At 42.7% G+C, this 4792-nt stretch overlaps 1 non-coding gene across 1 annotated transcript; it reads right to left on the bottom strand.

Annotated features, from left to right (window-relative positions):
• Positions 1 to 3934: 3934 nt before the first annotated feature.
• trnar-ccg (transfer RNA arginine (anticodon CCG)) lies at positions 3935 to 4007 on the bottom strand. The gene has a single exon. It is a non-coding gene; the product is annotated as a tRNA-Arg (tRNA).
• Positions 4008 to 4792: the final 785 nt, after the last annotated feature.

The raw sequence follows: 4792 nt of genomic DNA, 5'->3' as shown, positions 1-4792 counted from the left end.
CCTCCTAAGCTAAAGGACAAGATTTCTCATTTTCACCCATCAGACATATTATGAAGCCAGCCGCACACGAATACCCATCAGCAAGATTAGCATGTGAAGCATCACTAAAAATTATTAGCTTCATGTTCTTTGGGTCACCTAAGGATGGGAACTTCAGTGCACATTTCTCCACATTTAGCTTTTTCAATGTTTTATTTGCCCTTAAAACATTCTCAGCTTTTGGATGTTTCATCATCGTGCTTAACTCCAGCACATCAAAACTAACATCAGGCCTAGTCTGAGAGCCCAACCAGTTTAATTGACCCACCAGGCTTCGCAATTGTTCAATCTCTGCTTTCGATAGATCGTCATCTTTCTGTGATGACCGAACACGATTAACTGGGATGGGAGTAACATTCTCTAAATAGAATTGTTGATTCAAACCTATTCCAGACTTATTCAGCTTAACATCTAAACCAATATATTTAAAGGCCCCACAAGCCTGACTCCCAATCTTAAATTCTGCCTTAATCTTATTAATAACATATTTCTCAAAATCCGCAGGATCACCGCATAAGATATTATCAACATGTATCATGAAGATGCCTGAAAGTTTCTCTTTATAAGACCAATAAAACGTTGCAGGATCTGCTTTTAGTTGAACACAACCAATTTTCAACAAAAGAGATCTCACTGAGAAATACCACACCCTGGAAGCATCATTAAGGCCACAGACACATTTGTTCAGTTTCCAGAATTTTCCTTCTGTATCTGCTGCCTCTTCAGGTGGTTTCAGATACACTTCTCTCTGAAAAGTATCACCTTGCAGAAACACAGCTTTTATGACAATGGATTTACATTTCCATGAATATGTGGCCAAAAGAGTCAAAAAGATTTTTTGATTACTTTTCCAGCTGTGGGTGAGTCCACTCGAACATCGATATCCCCCAATTGCTCTTCAAACCCCCTCACAACTAACCTCACTTTAGCCTTATAAATTCCATCAGGAAGTACTTTCTCAGTACAAATCCATCTATGTGACAAGGCCGACTGTCCCCTATCTGGTACCTCAGAATAGACGCCAAATTCTCTCCAACTCTCTAATTCCTTATCTTTTACTTCTCTTTTTAGTTTATCCTCCAGTTTACTGACAGCCACTAAAACTTCATGATCATGAGGACTTCTGCTTCTAATTCTATTCAGAGACTGCCATCTAGCCTTCATTTCATTGTGTAATCTGTTCATACAACAGCCTCTATTAGCACTTTGATGTCTTTTGGAACGACTGCTAGAAGATTTCCCTCGCGCTTTATCGGAGGCTCTTTCTCCAGTACGTGGTCACTTCCTCAGGCAAGAGTCACTTCCTGACCCACTATCAAACCTTGCACTGCACTTTCTTACCCTCCACACTTTCACCCCACTCTGCCAGTCCATGGCCCTAGCTTCTTGGCCATCATCTTGAACATTTAACCAATATTTAAACTTGCTTTTCCTGCACGCTCCACAGTTGTCGCATCCTTCCATTTATCAGACCCCTCTGGAATATATGTCACCCGTGTACCTACTCGAGACAAATTGGTCTTTGGATGTGATAGCTCTTTCCTGAGCATCATGATCGGTTACATTACTATCCAACTCTTGATCTACCTGTGCCTCAGGACCTTCATCACAAAACACATGAATATTTGAAGTACAAGGTGCCCCTCTTCCCTCTGTCAACTGCTCAAATTCTGAGATTTTGTAATCAACCCCAATTATTCGTGAAGAATGAACCTTAACAGTTTGATTTCCATGCTTGATAACGACTGTCTTACCATCCCGACCGATTATCTTACCAGGGCCCTTCCATTCTCAATGGCCTCTCTTTTATAATGGACCAAATCTCAAAGAACAAAGAACAGTACAGCACATTCGGCCCTCCAAACCTGTGCTGATCTTGATGCTTGCCTAAACTTATATGCAATGCTTATAGAAGGTACTTTGGCATTTGTATCTGGTCCAAAATTATTTCAGTCAAGATGAAACTTGAACCCATAACCACCGCTTCAGAGGATCAATACCTTATCCATTAAGCTGCTGGAGCCCGATACTGTTGTAAGCCCGGAAAAGTGATAGAGAGTCAGATGGTTTAGGGTGGAAATTCCAGAGCTTGGGTCCTTGGCAGCTGAAGACACAACCATCAATGCTGTTGTGATGAAATTCAGCCATGCTCAAGAGGCCAGAAATTGAAGGAGTGTCGATAGCTCGAAGGCTTGTTGGGCAGGAGAAGGCGACAGATATAGGAAGGGGTGAGGCCATAGAGAAATATGAAAATAATGATGAGAATTTTAAAATTTGAGGCATTGCTGGGAGCCAACACAAGGCAGTGATCACAGGGGAGTTTGGTGTGTGTTAGGACTCAGGCAGCAGAATTTAGGATGAACTGAAATTTATAGAGGGTGGAAGATGGGAGGCTGGCCAGGACAGTATTGGAAGAGTCAAGTCAAGAGGTATTGGAGTGGAGTGGATTTGTGGTCAGAAGCTCATTTCGGAGTCAAATGCGAATTGAAGCAAATGACCAATCTGGTGCAGCCTCAGAGATTTGCCAGGGAGATAGATGGGGTCGGTGGCTAGGGAATGGAATTTGTGGTGGGGACCAACGACAATGGCTTCAGTCTTTCCAATATTTAGGGGGAGAAAAATTCAGCTCAGGAAAGCGAATCGAATGTTTTTGTTTATTGCGAGCGGAATTGAATACAAAAGTAGGGAGGTTATGCTTCAGTTATATAGGGTATTTGGTGAGACCACATCTGGAGTATTGTGTACAGTATTGGTCTCCTTATTTAAGGAAGGATGTAAATGTGTTGGAAGCAGTTGAGAGAAAGTTTACTAGACTAATACCCGGAATGGGTGGTTGTCTTATGAGGAAAGGTCGGACAGGCTCGGCTTGTATCCGTTGGAGTTTTAAAGCTTAAGAGGCAACTTGATTGAAGCATTTAAGATTCTGAGGGGTCTTGACAGTGTGGATGTGGAAAGGATGTTTCCTCTTGTGGGAAAATGTAGAACTAGGGGTCACTGTTTAAAATAAGGGGTTGCCCATTTAAGACACAGATGAGGAGAAATTTTTTCTCTCAGAGGGTCATGAGTCTTTGGAATTCTCTTCCTCAAAAGGCAGTGGAAGCAGAGTCTTTGAATATTTTGAAGGCAGAGGGAGATAGATTCTTGATAAGCAAGGGGGTGAAAAGTTATTGGGGGAGGTGGGAATGTGGAGTTGAGGTTGCAATCAGATCAGCCATGAACTTGTTGAATGGTGAAGCAGGCTCGAGGGGCCGAGTGGCCTATTCCTGCACCTAATTCGTGCGTTCGAATGTAGTACGACAGGTTAAGAACAATGAGGAGAGCAAGTCTACCATGGTCACAATCACATAGGATGTCATTTGTGACTTTGATAAAGGCCATTTGTGTTAGTGACAGGGATGGAAGCTAACTGAAGGAATTCAAGTATCGAATTATGGAAAGATGGGTGAATTTGGGAGGTGACAACACATTGAAGGAGTTTCGAGAGGAACGGGAGATCAGACATGGAGCAGGAACAGGAGGAGGGGTTTGTGAGGAGAGGGGTGATGATGGCAAATTTGAAGGAAAGGGGACTTTACCTGAGAAGAGGAAATTCAAACTCTGAAATTTCCATGGTGGGATATGAACTGACATTGACTGCATTATTAATCAAGTAACATAACCAGAGAACCGATTGGTGCAACTGCATGTGAGCAATTAGTACATTGATTGCAGGGTGAAATGTTGACTGTCCATGGGAAGCAAGCGGTTTTGCAGATGTTTTCTTTTTTGCACCGGCTCCAACTTTCAGAGGTTGATAAGGCTCCATGCTGCCTGAAGCGATTTAATTTCTGTGTATTTCAGTGATGAGGACAAAGAGCTGGTTTCACAGAATAGCCATGATTTAAAAACCTCACCACACCCCAGGTGGGACTTGAACCCACAATCCCTGGCTCCGGAGGCCAGTGCCTTATCCATTAGGCCACTGGGGCTGTTCAGAGTTTGGCTTTGGTGCTTGCAACTTGTCACTTATTATTTATGTAATCACTGCCAAAACCTGATGTCTTTGTGTCAGTCGCCATTTCTTCTTTTACACGACCACATTAGAATCATAGAATCTTAGAGCACAGAAAGAGTCCTTTCAGCCCATCATGTCTGTGCCAGCTATTTGAAAGAGATTTCTAATTTAGTCTAATTGTCGATTGAGGGATAAATATTGTGCAGGGCACCAGTGAGAACTCTCCTGTTCCTCAACAAAAGAGCCTTGGGATCTTTTAGATCCACTTGAGGAATAGACAGAGCCTTGGTTTAATCTATCATCCAAAAAGAATGCAGACCCGGCAGTGCAGCACTCTCTCTGTGTGACACTGGGAGAATCAACATCGAATTCTGTGCTGAAGTAACTGGAGGTAGAGGTTAAACACTGTCTTCTGACAGAGAGACAAAAGTGTAACCAGCTGAACCACAGCTGACACACATTACAGTACCACCAATCTGAAGTTCTTGAAATCAATGTTGAGTCCATGAGGTTGTTAAGAGCTTTATTGAAAGATGAGGTGCTGTTCCTCGAGCTTCCATTGAGCTTCATTGGAACAGTGAAGGAGGTCAAAGGCAGAGATGGAAGAGTAGAAGTGGGATGGAGAAATAATATGGTTAGTGACTGGAAGATCACGTTCAAGTTTGCAGACTGGACGGAGGTGTTGAGCAAAAAGATCACCTAATCTGCATTTAGTGTCTGCAGTGTAGAGGAGACGACATCATGTGCAGTGAATACAGT

The sequence above is a fragment of the Heterodontus francisci genome, chromosome 10, assembly GCF_036365525.1.
Source record: "Heterodontus francisci isolate sHetFra1 chromosome 10, sHetFra1.hap1, whole genome shotgun sequence".
Lineage (NCBI taxonomy): Eukaryota > Metazoa > Chordata > Chondrichthyes > Heterodontiformes > Heterodontidae > Heterodontus > Heterodontus francisci.
This window is presented reverse-complemented; position numbering and strand designations above follow the sequence as displayed.